Source organism: Octodon degus, unplaced genomic scaffold (genome assembly GCF_000260255.1).
Source record: "Octodon degus isolate 3935 unplaced genomic scaffold, OctDeg1.0 scaffold00080, whole genome shotgun sequence".
Lineage (NCBI taxonomy): Eukaryota > Metazoa > Chordata > Mammalia > Rodentia > Octodontidae > Octodon > Octodon degus.
In genome coordinates this window covers 6,424,477-6,443,370 of record NW_004524656.1, presented here as the reverse complement: position 1 = coordinate 6,443,370, position 18,894 = coordinate 6,424,477, and positions in this window count along the sequence as shown.

The following is an 18,894-nucleotide window of genomic DNA, read 5'->3' as shown; positions in this document are numbered from 1 at the left end:
TTTTTTTTTTTTTTTTTTTTTTTTTTTTTTTTTGTAGTAAAGCCAGCACAGAACAGTTGAAGCAAGTAACCATCAGTAGTCTTGACATGAACATGAGCTTCGATCATGGTCTGCCATGTTTTGGCCATGGAACACATTTTGTCCCGGGTGAGGTTCGTGCCATGGAAGGCAGTCAGGCAGTCAGGCGGGGGTGGCCAGTCACAGAGACATAAGGACCCGAGAACTGGATCTTCAGTAATTAGCTTGAATTTTCTAAAGGCAACTCCATCATTCTGCAGATCAGCAAGGCTCACTTCAAACACACGACCTTTGAGCCCATCAGACGCAACTTTGGTTCCCTGAGTTCTGGGACGAGTGTTTTTCCAATATTTCTTATGTTGAACATAGCCGGCGCTTTCACCTCATACCAGTCTTTTTTATTTATTTATTTTTTTTTCCGGTATGTCATGACAAGTAATACGTATTTAGAAGACCAGGATGGCAGGCACTCCAAGCGTGACCCCTCTATTACACATCGCCATCCTCAGTGCAGCCGCCTGGCTCACGGGCACCAGCATATACAGTTAGTCAGGGTGAGAGTCTCACCAGCCAACTGCAAGTCTCAAAAATCTGCTGATGTCCCCCAGGATCACTGCCCCAGCCATCTCGTGCATACAAATGCATGGTCCCCGTCATGTTTCCCAGCTTTTCTCCTTGCCCACTCCACATTGTATAATCCTCAAGTTCTCACTTTCCTTTTATTTGTGTTGTAACTTTCTATATGCAATTCCTCTTTTAGGTCCTTATACTAGGGAGACAATACGATATTTACAGATGTGGGTCTGGTTTATTTCACTTATAAGTATATCTTCAAGTGGTATCCACTTAAATATGAAGGCTTCGAGCTTATGATTCTTTATAGCTGAATAGCTCCATTTATATAAAAGTACCACATCGTTTTCAACCATTCCACACGTGATGGGCATCTTGGTTATTTCCAAGATCTGGCTATTACAAACTGTGCTGCTATAAACATAGGTATGCATATATCACTATGATATGACGCTTTCAGTTCCTCCAGGAAAATTCCCAGTAGAGGAATAGCTGGTTTAAGTGGGATATCCAGTCCTAGTTTTCTAAGGAGTCTCCACACTGATTTCCATAATGGTTGCTACACTCCCACCAACAGTGGAAAAGGGTTTTAATCCCAGCATTTGGGAGGCTGAAAACAGGAGAATCACTACGAGTCCAATCTACATAGTGAAACCCTGCACTAAATACATTTAAAAATAATAATAATAAATAAATTGGTAATTTGGGTATAAGACAGTATCCTTCAAACCCACCAGTAGTGGGGGCTGAGGAGATAGCTTGGCGGTCTATGGCACACCTGCCCAAGCACGCCTGTAATCCCTGCTCCGGGGAGGCTTAGACAGGAGGATCACTAGGAGTCTGAACTGCATAGTCAGACCCTGTATCAAATAAACACAACAACAACAAAAACCACTAGTAGCTCCTCATTCATGAGTTGTAAAATCAATTTACTACATGGAGACCAACATTTTGTTTCTAATAAACAAAAAGAATAGAACAGAAAATAAAATAAGTCTCCATGACATAATAAGTATAAATATTACTTTATGAATTTTTGCTTTATGGATTTATGCAATGTGCTAAAAAAAAAAAAAAGATACAGTGAATGTTTAAATTTAAAATTATTGGGGCCAGGGAGATGGCTCAGTAGAATAAGTGCTTCCCTGGCAAGTGCAAGGGCCTGAGTTCAATCCCCAGTTCTGCAAAAAAAAATTATTACGGCCAGATAGCTCAGTAGAATAAACGCTTGCCTGACAACTCAAGGGTCCTGAGTTCAATCCTTGGTACCTTACCCAAAAAAAAAAATAATAATAATAATAATAATAATAATAAAATAAAATTATTATGGCCAAAGACACATCGCCATTAATTCCCCTCAGAATCCTCCCTCTTGCTCTGAGCACATTTTCCCAACCTTCTTTCCATTTTCTGAAGCAATTCTGGAAGGCCTCTTTTGGGTCTGTAGTTACATTATTGTGGATGCCTTAAAGTCCTGAGTGAATGCAAAGCATTTCTGGCAATTTCTGCCAAGTACAAACACTATAGTGTGTCCTCGGTCACCTTATTCCTGGAATCTGGCAGTGTGACTTCTGGCTCTTCCCCAAAGTCCAAATAACCATAAAAGGTAAATATTTTTAATGGACAGGACAACTAAAAAAGAGGACGTCCAGAACTGCTTCAGAAAGTGGTAAGAGCAGTGGGACAAGCATGCTCCAAGGGAGGAGAGTGTCTGCAGGAGGAGTAACGGCAGTGTGGCTTTCACAGTGATTTTTTTTAAATATTTCTCATAGTAAAAAAAAAAAGAAAAAAAAATATTTCTCATAGTAGCTAATGGTCAAAAAAGATTTCAAGCCCTTTTATAGAATAAAATGATAAAAATTTGATTTTTTTAAAATTTATTTATTTATGTGTGTGTGTGTGTGTGTGTGTGTGTGTGTGGCCAGCTCAGCCCACCAAGGGCGGGGCTGGCTGGCATGTGGTGCTGGGGATTGAACCGCGGTCCCTGTGCTTTGTTAAGCTTGTTCTAAGTAGGTGCTTTAGACCACTGAGCCATCTCACCAGCCCACATTAAAAAAATGTGATTTTTTGCAGTACTAGAGATTGAACTCAGAACCTTGTGCTTGCCAGGCCAGTGCTTATGCCACTGAGCTATATCCCTGGCCAAATCTGATTTTTTGATCCAAACCTTAAGCAACTTTCCCAGTGTTGTTGAAGAAGAGTGCTTTCTTTCTTTCTTTTAAATGATAATTTCATTTATTTATTTACTTATTTATTTTGGTGGAACTGGGAATTGAACTCAGGCCCTTGCACTTGCCAGGGAAGCACTTATTCCGCTGAGCCATCTCCCCAGCCCTGAAGAGTGCTTTCTTACGATGCTAATTTATGAGTCCTTCTTTAGCATGTATTAAATTCTAGTTCAGGCAGTGAGGACATACTGCTGAGTGAAAATATGGTCCCTTGCCTCACTCCAGGAGCTCCTAGAAACACTCAGTGTGTTTCCAGGTCACCTACTCAGCCTTGTTGGTCTTTCTTCTGTGGGTCTTGCCCCAGTGCCGCAGTTCTCATTGTCACTGGCATTCATGAACAGCCGTGAAAGACGAAGTGGTGTGCCAAGTGCTTTATTTATTTTATTCAATGCTCACAATGATGCTACAAATGATCTTTCCTTTCATTTGATTGGACGAGGAAACAGACTGGTATGTTAAGAAGCTTTCCCAAGGTGACTTAGTCCACTCATAACAAAAGCCGTCGGACACTGAGCCTCGGACCACAGGGACTCATCCTCTCAGAGCTCTGGGGGCCTGCAGCCTGGCCAGCGGCCTGCCTCTCCCTGGCTCGGAGAGGGCTCCCACGCCTTTCTGTTGCAGTGGGGGAGGGACTGAGGCTCAGGGAGACATTATTCAGTCAATAGCAATGATGCACCAATGCAAACTCGCCCGCCTCTCCTAGAACTTCAAATCTTATTTAGTTTTGTGTTTTGTTTTGTGTTTTCAGTGTGTATTGGGAGCGCTGGGGTAGTACCTTATACATGCTAGGTGAGCACTCTACCACTGAGCTACATCAGCCCCTTAGCACCATTTATTTATTTATTTATTTATTTTTGTATTTTAGGGAAGGGTCTACAGGGTGTTCAGGGTCTCACTACTAGATCAGACTCACAGTGATTCACCGGTTTACAGACTCCCAAGAGCTGGGATTACAGGTGCCTGCCACCACACCCAGTCTCAATTGCCATCTCAGTGTGCCCTGGGGCGGGGCCAGCATGGCAGGCCCGGGAATCAAATCCCCAACCCTGCGCCTGCTTGCAGGCCTTTAGCCCCATTTAAAATAGGGCGGCCAGCGAGATAGTTCAGTGGTCCAAAGTACCTGCTTAGGCAAGCTTAGGCAAGCACAGGAACGGAGGTTCAATCCCTGGTACCACATGCCATGACAGCCCCACCCCCAGGGTAGGCTGAGCCAGCCACAAAAAAAAAAAAGAAAGAAAGAAAGAAAGAAAAGAAAAGAAAGATAAAATAGGACAAATCTCATCTTCTTATTGTTATCTTTTAAAAGAAAAGGGGAGCCCTGAGGAGACTGAGGCAGGAGGATTGCCATGAGTTCAAAGCCAGCCTAGATTACACAGAAAGACCCTGTCTCAAAAAAAGGAAAGGAAAGGAAAGGAAAGGAAAGGAAAGGAAAGAAAAGAAAAGAAAAGAAAAGAAAAGAAAAGAAAAGAAAAGAAAAGAAAAGGGAAAAAGGAAAGGAAAGGAAAAGAAAAGAAAGCGAAAAAAATAAAAATAAGGCGGAGTGTGGTAGCACATGCCTATAATCCTAGCATTCAGGAGGCTGAGTCAGGAGGATAAATAACTAAAAGAAAAGGGGAGAGGGGACCCCAGTGCTTATTCATTTATTCTCTCCGATGACCTTCACAAATCACTTTGAGCTATTCTATGTTTTGAGGAACTGATGTCCTCCCCAGTCTACTCACCCCACACAAGGACATATTCTGCACTTGGGCTCAAAGAATTGAAAGAGTTGGGTGGGTTCTTTCGTGAAGAGCTCGGGAGCCTTGCCACGGGCCTTCTGAGCCTAGATTTTCTTTCAGTTCAGTGCTTCCCAAACCGTGATGTGCACACAGTCCACTGGGGATACTTATGTATTTATTTGATGAAGATCTTTTCATTTTATTTTTTTTGCAGTACCAGGGATTGAACTCAGGACCCTGTGCTTGCCAGGCAAGTGCTTATTTCAGGCTGGCCTGAAACTCACCAAGTAGCCCAGGCTGGCTTTTTTTTTTTTTTTTTTTTTTTTGGTGGAACCAGGGATTGAACTCAGGACCCTGTGCTTGCCAGGAAGCACTTATTCCACTGAGCCATCTCCCCGGCCCTATTTATTTGAGTTCTGTTATTTTTGTATATTTTATTTTGAGACAAGATCTCACTAAATTGCCAAGTTGCTCAGGTAGGGCTCAAATTTGTGACCCTCCTGCCTCAGCCTCCCAGAGTTCTGGGATTACAGGCATATACCACCATGCCCCAGTTCACCTAGCTATTTCTGAAAGCAGACTAATTCAGTAGCCCAGGGGAACTGCCTTTCTCTGTGGACTACACTTTGAGCAGCAAGGCTATAGCTGTGCTTTTTTTTTTTTTTTTTTTGCGGAACCAGGGATTGAACTCAGATCCTTGCATTTGCCAGTCAAGTGCTTATCCTACTGAGCCATCTCCCCGGCCCTAGCTGTGCTTTCTTGAATGGCATAGGTTAGTCTTATATCTTAGAAGCATTACTGCGATTATGTATATTATGAGATGCGTTTATAGTTTGTATTGAGCCAGTTTTGCATGCAGTTCCCTTTCTGAACCTGGGAGGTTTGTGTGTTGCTGTGGAAACCAATTACAGCTGCTAGGGGTGGGGAGTTTAGGGAGAAGACACTACCACACTGGTGCTAAAATAGGACCTGTGGCATCCCTGTGCAGAAGTCTAAGTGACCAGCAGCCGTTGCTGGCAGCAGCCCCCTGCTCCCCGCAGCCCTTACAGCCTCACCGTAGTGCGTGACTCAGACTCACACTAGTGAATCCCATGGAGGAACTCAATAAATGCTTGCTGGGCCAGTGGATTAGGACTGTCCCCAGTTCTTCTTACAAATGAGAAGACGGAGGCCTGAAGAGCAACTATCTTGGAGCTGAGTTCCTGGTGTGCCTGGAGTGGGAGCTCGAGGTTCAGAACCGCAGCACGTTAGAACCAACAGATGCTCAAGATCGCTGCACGGCATGCCTGTAAGCCCAGCACTCTGCAGGCTGAGGCTAGAACATCACAAGTTTCAGCCCAGCCAAGGCAATTTAGACCCTGTCTCAAAATTTTAAAACATTTAAGAGGGCTGGGATGTAGCCCCAGGATGTTCTCCCACCAAAAATAACAACATCTAATCTAAGATTTCTTGACCTGTAAATCATGCCCATTTGACAAAATGCACCCATATAGCCCAGGAGTTAAGCATATACTTGCAGCCAGAAGAGTCACTCAAATTCCAGTTCCATGGTGCAGCTTTTGACCAATGATTTAACCTCTTTATACCTCAAATTTTCTCACTGGCTAAAACAATAGCAATTTCCTCAGAGTTGTGGGCATTAAATGAATTGACCAAAAAAAAAAAAAAAAAAACAGAGAGAAATGCTGGGGAGATAGCTCAGCAGAATAAGCACCTGTCTGGCAAGTTCAGGGTATAGAGTTTGATCCCCAGTACTGGGGGGAAAAAAAAGTAAATGAATTGACACCATAAAGTAACCTTTGGCCTGTGGTGGGCGTTTGAGCTGTTCATAATTGCCTCAGTAGAATAAACGCTTCCCTGGTAAGTGCAAGGGCCTGAGTTCAATCCCCACTTCCGCAATAATTAATTAATTAATTAATTAAAAAAAAAACCCATAATGGCCTCTCTGCCTGGCCTTACACACCACTGATACTCTGGCCAGTCCTTGAGCGCGTTCTTTCCTCTCAGATACTGTGTGATGCACACTGCTCCATCAGACAGCTAACACCATGAGCCTAACCTGTCAAGGCTGGGCTCATGACCTCTGCCCCCATCCTGCTCTAAGACCTTCCCCACCTTGCTTTCTTTCTCAGTTAGGGACATCTTTCTAGCTGTTCAGGCTGAAGTCCTTGGAATCACCCATTCATCCAAAGTCCTTGGCTCATTGGCACAGCGGCATAGCCCTGTCATCTCAGCTTTCCCGAGGCTGAGGCAGGACGATTAAGAGCCCAAGGCTGGGCTCACAAGATAGCTCTGCGGACTAAGTGCTGCTTTGATAAGCGCAGGGATAAGAGTTCCATCCCCAGTCCCACATGCAGCGCTGGCCCCACACCCCCCCCCCAGAGCGCATTGAGCCTGAGACCAAGTCCAGGCATGGTGGCACATGCCTGTAATCCCAGTGCTGGGGAGGCTGAAAACAGGAGGATCTCTGCAAGTCCGAGCTTCGTAGTGAGACTGTACAAAATACATAAATGAAAAAAAAAAAAAAATTCAAGGCCAACTTGGGCTGCACAGCAAGCTCAAGGCTAATCCGGACTAGATAGAGAAACCCCGTCTCAAATACAAACAAACAAAACAGGAAGTCCGTGGGACCACATTTAATACCCCTGGCACGTGACCATTTCCACCATAGCCCTTCAGGTCTGAGTCACCACTGTCTCTTTTCTGGATCAATGAAATCCATGGCTTGCTTGGTTCCATCTGCTTCTTCTCTATTGTCTGGTCACAGTACAGCATTCAGACCGAGCCTACTCAAACCGAAGTTGTGTCACACCATTCTTTTTTTATTATTATCTTTTTATTTTTTATTTTTATTTTAGGGAAGGGTCTACAAGGTGTTCAGGGTCTCACTACCAGATCGGACTCATAGTGATCCACCCATCCACAGCCTCCCAAGAGTTGGGATTACAGGCTCGTGCCACCATGCTCAGTCTCAATTGCCATCTCAGTGCGCCCCGGAGGCAGGACCAACACAAGAGGCCTGGGGATCGATCCCGAGCCCTGCTGTGCCTGCTTGCAGGCACTTCATATGCTGAGCTATTTGGCTGGCTCTTCTCACATCATTCTTGCCCCAAATCTTCTAGCACTTAGCAATTTAATGGAAAAGCCAGATCCCAGATCCCGACTGGGTCTTCAACATCCTATGCAATCTGGCCTCACCTCCATTTTGCTGTTATCATCTGTATCCAGCCTCTAGGGTATACAGAATACCTCAGATCTTTGTACTTGCTGATTGGTCTGCCTGGAACACTTTTATGCCCAGATATCCTCCTGGCTTAAGCTCTTAATACCTTCAAAACTTTGCTCAAAAGTCCTGCTGTAACTGCCAGGGCTTTCCCAGTGGCTGCAGCCTTCCCTGTCCTCCTCTCCTGGATTATCTTTCTTAACAGTGTGCATCCCTCTGAAGCACTATCCACCATCCTATTTAGTTCACTTATTTGGTCTTCCTTTCCCCATTAGGAAGTAGACTCCAAACCACTAAGAAGACAACAATATGCAATGTATTAATTATTGAAACTGTCCTACTAATCTGTTTTGAAACTGTCTCATTGCTATTTGTTTCTCAATAAAAGTATTTAAAAAAATAAAAAGGAAGCAGACTCCATAAAGACTTCAAGACAGGGATCTTTGCCTACTTTGTTCCTTAGAGCCTTGACCCAAGCACTGAACATAAAAGGGTCTTTGTAAAAGCATTAAGTTTGATGAATGCATGTTAACCCTAATAATTACTCTTAATGGTTTGTAAGCAGTAAGAGGCAGAAAAAGAACAGTCTCAAGCATGGACATTTCATGGTGGAAACCTCCCATGTTTATAGGAACATGCTAAATGAAAGGCATGATACTAAGTTACACATATGATTACAAATCTGCAAGGGCCGGCCAAATAGCTCAGTGGGTTAAAGCACCTGCAAGCAGATACAGGGGTCAGGGATTCGATCCCTGGGCCTGCCATGCAAGCCCCCCAACCCTCCCTATCCCCCCAATCTTCCCTACCCCCCAACCCCCACCCCCGTGTGCGCTGAGACAATGATTGAGACTGGGCCTGGTGGCATGCGCCTGTAATCCCAGCTCTTGGGAGGCTATAGACAGGTGGATCACTATGAGTCCAATCTAGTAGTAAGACCCTGAACACCATGTAGACCCTTCCCTAAAAAAAAAAAAAAAAAAAAAAAAAAAAAAAAAAAAAAATCTGCAAAATGTGTAAGAAAAAAGATGGTACACAACTTGTATTAGAGCTCATCAAAACATCATGCACTGAGAAGATAGCTCAGTGGCTTAAGCATTGGCCTGGCAAGCACCAGATCCTAAGTTCAATTCCCAGTACTGAAAAAAAAAAAAAAAATGTAGCTACAAAACATCATGAGTGATCTTTGTTATTTTTCAATTACATGAAATATGATCTAAAATAAAATAAAATTTTAAATTACCAAAATATGAATATGTTATTCTTTACATAAAAACGAAGCAAATGTCTGTATAACTTCCCTGTGGGGTAGAGAACAGGTAATACTCTGGGACAGGACTCACAAGCCTTGCTTCAGATGTCTCTGGGAAGACTGGGGAACACAGTCGTGGGTTCTGACCAAAAGGCTTTTGCTCTAACCTTTAAATCATTTACAAAAACAATGTGTTACTGCATTGTATAATTAGATTTATTTTTAATAATAAGGCTAGATGAATCCATTTGAAAATCTTGAAACAAAAGAAAGTGTGGTTTGTAACTAAAAGTTCCCAAAGCAACAAAATTCTTTTTATTCTTCCTTGGGTTTAATTTGCCTTCACTTAAACACAAATGCGGGAGTTGGAGAGAGACTCTATGTCCCCGGCCTTTTGAAGATAGTCTAGGTGACTCCCTGAGGGGCCTTGGCCTGATCTAGCTATGGCTAGGGTGAACCAACCCGGCTCCCTGTCTCTCTGCCTCCAGCAGGGCAACTCCCCGGAGGCCCCAGGCAGGGAGGTAGCAGCGGAGCAGCGGGGGGGGGGGGGGGGGGCAGTTACTTGCCTGGCGCAAGAACGACTGGAGTGAAACTGGCGAGCCAGGATCATCTGACTGCAGATTCCTCCAGCTCAGGGCCTGGCTGCTGGGAAGCAAAGAAACAAATCCAGTTTTCTTTCAAGGGCTCCTGCTCGCCACCCGGCACCCCTGGGCAGCAGCCTCAGGCAGCACAGCAGCTCTTCCTTAGCCTTTGGTGCGCTGTGGCTGTGTGAGGCTGAGCCACTCTCGTCAACGCCTTCCAAACTCTGCCTTCCTCAGAGGAGAAAGTAGGTGGGTAAAAACAGAGGGAAGTGTGGGGCCCTTGTTTCCTATCTCAGAGTCCCAAGTCACTTTCCCCCCACGCTGGCCCAGCCCAAGTTCCCTCCACAGCCCCTCAAAACCTTTCTCCAGGACAGTGAGTTCCATGGTGTTTTGGTTTGGGGTTTTGCAAGGGGAACAATACAATATGGGACACGCTTTAGGAGATTATTTTGTAATGAATCACCCAAAGAATCATATACAAAGAGTGCAGGAAATCTGTCCACACACTAAAGACTAAAGAGTCCAGCTGAGGGCCCGGATCCCATGATAAAGTCCTACACGAATCCAGCTGAAGACCTAGAGCCCATAACAATGCCTCCCACAAGTTCAGCTGGAGGCCTAGAGCCCATGACAGTGTCTCATGCAGGCCTGCTTCAAGGGTCTGTGCTGGGAAGGCCCAAAGGGAAGTGGTAGAAGCTAAAAGGTGTATGCCAGCAGATCTGTGCTAAGAGATCCGCACTGGAGCCAAGAAGCCATGCTCCAGTTGGAGAGACAGCTCAGCGGTCTGAGAGCCTGCCTAGCAAGTGCAAGGTCCCAAGTTCAATCCCCAGGACCACATGCTGTGCTGGCCCCAAAGCCCCAGGTACACTGTGCCAGCCACCAAAACCAGGCGTAGTGGCACACCCCTGTAATCCCAGTACTGGGGATGCTGAGACAGGAGGATCACAAGTCCAAGCTGTGTAGCGAGACACTGTGCCAAATAAATAAAGAGATTTTTTAAAAATGTTTTTTTAAAGAAGCAATACTCAAGATAAGCAAAGCTTTCTTGTTTTGGTTACTTTTCACTCATTTCTGGGACAAAATACCCGACACCAAAATTAAGTCTTCTTTTTTATTTATTTATTTATTCTGCATTTTAGGGAAGGGTCTACAGGGTGTTCAGGGTCTCAATACTTGATCGAACTCATAGTGATTCTCCTGTTTACAGCCTCCCAAGTGCTGGGATTACAGGTGCGCACCACCAAGCCTAGTCTCAATCGCCACCTCAGTGCACCCTTGGGGCGGGGCCGGCACAGCAGGCCTGGCCCCTGCAGCTGCTTGCAAGCACCTTAATCCACTGAGCTATTTGGATGGCCCAAAAATTCCTTCTTCCTTTCCTCCTTTCCTCCATTCCTCCTTTCCTCTTTCCTCTTTCCTCCTTTCCTCCTTACTTCCTTCAGTTCAGGGTCTCACTATGCAGCTCAAACTCCTAGTGATCCTTCTGTCTCAGCCTCCCCAGCAGTGGTGCACCACCATGCCCAGTTTAGGTAGCTGGTACATTGAGCCTTGGCCAGCATGCCATGCAGTACCAGGGATTGAACTTTGGTCCCTGCACTTGCCAGGCTGGCGCCTCCTCAGCCCACGACACCAAAATTAAGGAAGGAAGGTTTATTTAGCTCACAGTTTGTGGAGGTTTCAGTCTATACTCAGATGGCTCCCAGGGAGAGTGGCACATGGCAGAGAGCAGCAGTTCATGGCAGCAGAAATCTGTGAAGAGCAAAGGGAAGGGCAGCAGCTGTGTCTTGAAGCCAGCCTCTCCCCTCCTTATATTATAAACAAGCTCCCGTGGGGCTGGGGGTGCAGAACTCACACAGTGTCCATGCCCTCCTCTTCCACAGGATGAGGATGTTTACAAAGTAAGAGTCCTGGCTCCCTGCTGAGTCACTCAGTTAAACCAGTACTCTCCCAAAAGTTGGGCAGCCACCCTCAGGAAGCTGAGTTCCCATCAGCAGAGCCAATGGGACATGCTTCTCCAGGAGGCTGCGCCGTCTTCCCCTCCAAGCCAGGAAGCAATGCTCAAAGTGAGGACGAGAGCTCCCCAAAGTGAGCTGCAGCCAAACTCAGTGGAAACAAGGTCCCGAGCTCCTCCTCTGAGGCCAGCCAAGTTCATCAGGAAAGCCAGCATGACCAGGCCCCCCCACAGACTAGCCCAAGAGAACCTGCAGCTCCCCCAAAGCTTCTCCAAACAGCCTGCCTAACAGCCTATCAACACCTTCCCTAGTTCTGCCTCTTGTGCCGCTGGTAACAATCCTCAGGTGGTCCTCCCATAGCCAGCACCATACTAGTTCAATTCAGCTGGGTGTAACAAGTTGACCTCTAGTTGGCTGTCCACCACACGTGGCCATAAGGCCTGGCTGTGACCTTACTCCAGGCACTGAACTGCTTCCTGCTGTTCAAACCTGTTGTCTTCTCCTCCTCCACACCCCAGGCCTCAGAAGAGCTAGAAAGCCTTAGTGGTTTGGAGGTGGGCCAGCAAACCCTCAGCCCATCCTCATGGGCAAGGTGAATTTCTCTCGAGTCTCTCTGTCTCAGCCACCATTTGAGGTTCCTAGAGGGTCTTGGGACTACCATCACCTAGAGAACAAGAGCTCCTTAGCAACAGCTCATATTCACCTTTTTTTTTTTTTTTTTTTTTTTTTTTTGGCAGAACTGTGGATCAAACTCAGACCCTTGTGCTTGCCAGGGAAGCACTTATTCTACTAAGCTATCTCCCCGGCCTCTTATGTTCACCTTAGGAGCACCTGAATTAATTAGAAGAGGGATTTTATATAGTGCTATCTAACTATCTGTCTGTCTGTCTGTCTATCCATCCATGGAGTTAAGAACGAAACCCAGAGCTGTCTAAGATATCTCAAGATAAAAAATACAAAAAGAGTCAGGTGTGGTGGTGCACGCCTATAGTCCCAATACTCAGGAGGCTGAGACAGAAGGATTGCCATGAGCTTGAGGCCAGCCTGGGCTATATACTGAGTTCAAGACCAGCCTGAATTACATAGCAAGACCTTATCTCAAAAAATAAAAATGCAAAAGGGCTAAGAATAGATCTCTACGAAGACCCTGGGTTCAGTCCCCAGTGCTGACCGGGAGAGGGAAGAGAGGAGCTTAGCAAAATGACAGAACAGCTGCCCACTGGATAAGTCATCAGCACAGCTTTTGAGCATCTGCATGTGCTAGGAGTTTTCACACATTGATGCCATGAGGATAGGGCAGGGCCAGACCGTGCACACATGAGGAAGAACATAGTAATTCGCCAAATGTCCGTCACCACGCTGCTGAGTGCCAAAGCTGAGACCCAAAGCTCATGCCCTTTCTCCTGACCTTGCAGCATCCCCAAGGACAAGCACTGCAGACCCAGACCCCAGAAAACTGCCAGGAGACCCCACGGCAGGCCTTCTCCTCACCTCCCACCTCTCCTGTTAGCCCATCTTGTGCACGCCCCACCCAGGTGTTTGTTCATCCATCCAGTCAATCCAATACACTTATTGAGCATCTAAGTGCAATGCTTGGAAGAAGGAAAGGAAAAGATAAATCCTAAGTGGCTTTACCAGCAAAAGCTCTACGCTCTAGTAAGAGCCATAGTCCATAAGCAGGTAAAATGCAAGTTTAAAAGATAAGAAATATAGGAAAAGTGCTTGACCAAGTCAGGGCAGATGAGGCCCTATGACACAGGGCCCCTGAGGTGTGACTTAAGATGTTGAGGTTCGGGTCCCACAGAGATGAAAGGGAAGAACTACCAGATTTCAGCCACAGACCTTAGCAAAGGTGTGGAGGTTGGGAGGGGAAAGATGATCACAGTCACTGGAGGGGACTGGCAGAACCCAAGTTTAGGTTTCTATAAATATCTACATCTATAGAGATGAAGATCTGGTTCCCATTACACAGGACCTAAAGCACCAAGCGACGGAGCCAGGCACCTCTATTGCTGACGGGAATCAGTGGGATTTCCCATCATCAGCCTTCAGCGAGCAAGGCCAGGTGGCCGCTCTGCCTTTGCTCTCTCCGGAGCTGGTCCCACGGCGTCAGCAGCCCTGACCCTCACTGCTGTGTCATCACTTACCCACTTTCAAGTGCCTGGCCCACACTCAGTGGCCCCCACTTGCAGCCCAGAGCGCTTCCTTTCTGGGGCAGCAGGGCCCAGTCATTTGGAAACCTCTCTCCGAAGAGCTCTGTGATCAAGGTGCTGATACTGGCAGATGGGCCGCCTCGCGTGTCCCTAACCTCGGAGGTGAATGCGGTAGGGAGTTTCGCTGGCCTGTCACCTCCGTTTTGGGCCCGGCTCACTTTCACTGCCAGGACGGGTGTGGCTGCCTTTGATGAGGCCACATCACAATCTTGCCGCAGTCCTTTCGTGTCTTTACCTTCCAGGCCACTCTGTCCTGCTTGCCCTACCCAGGCCTCTAACTGCCCTGTCATCAACTGCAGCTCCTCACGCTAGCTTCACCTGCATGCTCCGAGGGCTGACAGTGGGGAAGATGACCGTCGTGCCACTGGATTTCCGGAGTGTCTCCACCAGAAGCAGCAGGCCAGCTGCCCTGCCCTGGGGAACTACTCACCACTCAGCACTTGGTGCCAAGCACTGGGTCCCAAGTTGGCCTAACCTGGGATTCTCTTCTATCTGGGTAGTCTCAGACCTTATTTATTTACTTTTTCCATAAATAAAATAACCTAAGATCTGCTGGCTGGCTTTCCCCACAGGCAGAAATGAGGCCTGCATGAGATAGGATGTGAGAGGTTTTTAAACTATAAATTAATCTGAGAGTGTTATAGATGTGGTTATTAGTTTATAAAGATTGAGTTCCCGTTGTTACTGGCTGTGTTAGCTCTCTGTTCATTTTGTTCACAGCACTTATAGATTTTCATAGCTGCATTATAAGTTATCGTTAACACTAAGCTCATGGTTTTTATATATGCAATGCCCACTCCCCAGCAGGCTGTCAGTTACAGAGGAGCGGGTGCCACGTTCTGTTTTGTTTCCCGTTACTCCCCCAGCACTCAGGTTCAGTGCCTGGAGCGTCTCGCAAGTCCGAGGAATAAGGAACTGCTAAGGTATTAAGGACCCAGGCGCACTAGAGATGGTTAGATGGTTACTGCTCTCTCGGTGGCTGCGGAAGCCTGCAACAGGAGGCTGTTAATAAAGGAAGGGTTCTTGGGATCCAGGATGAATAACGCTCCCAAATGCCAGCACCACTGTGATGTGCTGTTGCAGAAGGCTCCTCTGTGTCTCCCAGTCGCAGCTTTTCTGATCCCAGGTTTTGTGATCCCAGCATCAGACTGGCCCTTGGGCCTCAGACCCGCCCGCCTCGTCTCCTGTCCTCCTCCTGAATGTTCCCCTGTTCCAGGCAGACCAAGAGCTCACTGTGCCCTCGCCACAGTACACCACTGCAGGGGCCGGAGCTTTCCCTCCGTGGAGTTATTTCCTTTCCAACTTCCCTTTTTAAATCATGATGCCTGCACTTGAGAGGCTGGGGCAGGAGGATTACTGCAAGTTCAAGGTCAGCATAGGCTATACAGTGAATTCAAGATCATCCTGAACTACATAGCAAGAACCTGTTCCAAAAATAATTAATTAAACTGTCTGTGTGTGTGTGTGTGTGTGTGTGTAGTTGTGTTTGTACCTATGGTGGGTTTTATTTGTAAAAGAAAAAAAGACTCCAGCATGCACAATATTCAACATAATAACCAAGACTGGCCACACAAGCATTTTACAAACAGATAGACAAAGAACTAAGGCTCAGAGAGGTTATTATATTCATAATCTTCAACCCAAGGATAGTGCCTTGTATATAGTGAAAGTAATTTGGCTGGATGACCTCCATTAAAAAAAAAAAAAAAAAAAGCAGGGAAGGGAGGGAGGGAGGATAGAAAAATACAGGCATAATATACATACTTAGTGTTTATTATTTATGATACTTGCCTATGCACTTGCTTGTGTGCAGACAGGCCAACTAGGTTGTAATATAACATACATTTCTGCCCATGGGTCATGGTTGGGGCTGGGGAGATGACTCAGTGGAATAAGCGCTTCCCTGGTAAGCACAAGGACCTGAGTTCAATCCCCAGTTCTGCCAAAAAAAAAAAACAATCTACCTCCATGGGTCATGGTCCAAGTGGTAGGATTACATGACATGTTGAAGACTGACTAGCAGATCTTTTTTTTATTTTTTTTACAACCTCAAAATCCCATGTTAGCAGATCTTAAGTTCCATCAATTATAGCAGAGGCAGAATGGACCGATGAGGTACCAGAGGCAGGAACCTGATAGTCCTGGAAGCATAGCACTAATTTCAGTTTCAGTGAGACCCTGGGAAGTCGGGGGTACTGGAAAAACACAAGGGGGTTGTACTGGCTATAGCCGCCTGTGGCCTGGAGAGGCCTCCGCCGGCTACTCTGTGTGGAGGCCTGAGAGCCGGCTGGGCGAGTTGGGAACTGCAGGTTCGTCAGGCAGCGTGCCAAGGAAAGGGTACCGGATGACACATCCCAGTGGTCCTACATGCGGTAGGCAGTCTCAAAGGGTAGATCTTGGGCCACAAATCAGTCTCACTTGGATACTTACTAGAAAAGAGAACTTTCTCTGGGCGTGGCGGCTCATGCCTTTCATCACAGGACTTTGGGAGGCTGAGTTAGGAGGATCACAGATTCAAACCAAGACTGAACAAACTTTTTTTTCAGTACTGGGGATCAAACTTAGGACCTTGTGCTTGTCCAGCAGGCACTTCTGCTGCTGAGCTATATACTCAGCCCTGTGGACAATTTAAATTACTCAATGTGTACTAATATTGTTTAGACATGATATCATGTCTGCATCTTGTCCTCTGAATAACTACTATAAAGACAATAATATGCAATGTATTAATTGCTGTAACTGTTCTATTAACCTGTTTTGAAACTGTTTCATTACTATTTTATCTTTTTTTCTCATCAAAATGAATAAAAGATTGCCTGACAAGCTCAAGGGCTTGAGTTCAATCCCCAGTTCTGCCAAAAAAAAGAATGAAAGATAAATAAATTACTCAATGGGGCAGTGTCTCAAAAAAAAAAAAAAAAGGTTTAAGGGCCAGAGAGATGTCACTTAGTATAAAGACTCTTGCTTCAATCCTTAGGAGAAAAAGGAGAAAGAAAAGGTAAAAGGAGGAGGATAAGAAAGAGGAAGATGACCCACGCATGGCAGTGCATACCTGTAATCCCAGCACTTGGGAGGCTGAAGCAGGAGGATCCCCAAAACTTCCAGGTCAACCTGGATTACATGGTGAATCTCTGCCTTAAAAGAAAATAGAAGGGACCAGGGAGATGGCTCAGTGGAGTAAGCGCTTCCCTGGCAAGCATGAGGACCTGAGTTCAATCCCCGGTTCCACAAAAAATAAATAAATAAATAAATAAAAGAAAATAGAAAGAGGAAGATGAAGAGGTGGAAGAAGAGGTAGAAGGGAAAAAGGAAAGAGGAGGAAAGAATTTAAAAAGGGAAGGAAGGAAGGAAGGAAGGAAGGAAGGAAGGAAGGAAGGAAGGAAGAAAGAAAGAAAGAAAGAAAGAAAGAAAGAAAGAAAGAAAGAAAGAAAGAAAGACAGACAGACAGACAGACATCAAGGACCACCTAGCTTCCCTGACTCATGTTGTGGGGTGCCCAGGCGATTTGGCATGAAGGCTGAGAGCCACTCCCTCAGGGGTGCTTGGTTTGGCATTCTGGTCTTGTCTTAGAATATTAGGCAGAGATTGGACTAAAAGCAGCTTTGCTGGGAAGTAAGAGCACGTTGGGCTTTTTGATGTCAAATCTACGTTCTTTCCATCACCCACTCAGCCTCACAGTTTACCCAGCGCTTCACACGCACTCCCTGGTGCAGGAATGCCGCGCGTACCCTAACTCCCTGTGCCTTCCGCTCTGCTGGACTGGGCCCACACTGTTTTCACTGACACAATCCAGCGTTACCCAGAGCTTTGGAAGTGTTCTCAAGTTGTTTGCATATATGAGTATGCAAGCCCGCATCCATGCATCTGTTCCCCTTCGCAGTAGACGCGGTGCTCCTGGACTAGTCTCCCCTCTCGCTGGCGCTCAGCTCGATTCTCAGCACAGAGACACCTGACCCAAGCACCTGACTCACTCTCTAACCCTGCCCACACAACCAGCCCCACACAGAGGTGCCCAGCACACCCGTGGCCCCTGGAACCTTGCGGTAACTTCGAGGTGCCTACTCGGCACCTGCAGCCGTTTGCTCCCTGCAGGATGCCTACCTGTTACCTAATGGCACAGGAGCTGTGTGTGGGCGCAGGCTCCCAGCAATGACAGTCTTTACCGCCCACTTCCTGTGTTGACTCTGATGTGCTGGTGCTTGAGTGAGCTGTTAACTTTCGTACTGCATCCCACTGCTGTCTGAAGCTCAGTTTCCACATCTGTAATGTGGTAATAAAAAGGTCCAGCACTTCAAGACTGTTCATATGATGGGAGGAAATGATGGTACGAAGAACTTAGCTCAGTTGGCGGCATACAGCGAGTGCCTAGTGAACAGTCCACCAGGGCTTCTTTCCCCTCAGGTGGCCAGAGAAGAGCTTATCTTGTACACAGTGGAATCTCTCAGAAAGGATGTGTGATCTTGTGTTGACTTGGATTCGGGTCCACAGAGCTGACTTCAGTCCTGACTCTGCAAACCACTCTCTCTATACTCGGAAGCAAGAAGATGAGACTTTCTCACTGCACTCCCCTGAGTGTGACCATGCATGATGCCAGTACCTCCTGCAAAAGATGTTTTTGAGGGTTACACGTAATTAAATGTGAGAATTCAGTGTGATAGGACAGCGAGATGAGGCTGGATGTAAACAGCGCGGCACTTAGATTGGTCAGTGCTGTGTAATATTGTGATCCTCATCAAGGGCCTTGAAGGATGCTTGCCTCTCCCTGAGGCCAGTAAGGTAGAGGCCTGCTGGGCTGTGTTCTGCACTGTTGGAAGAAACCAAGAGGAAGAAGCAAACTAGGTCAGAGAGTGAAAGCCTCCCTACTCGCCCACTCCCCACTAAGCATAGCCTGCCTGCACTTCTGCAAACCTCCAACATCCAGCTCACACAGTCCTCTCTGACCTTTGAGGATGGTCTCTCTTGGCACAAAGCAAACTTCTATATTTTCTCTAGCAGGACTTGGTAGAGCCAAGGGTGGCCTGTGTATGCTGTCATCACATCACCAGAAGACTGAATCACTGTCACAGCAGGAAGCCTCCCTCTGTAGGCTGCAGCAGTGGAGGAGAGCCATCAAAATGAGGTCCTTTAGGTGTGTTGTCA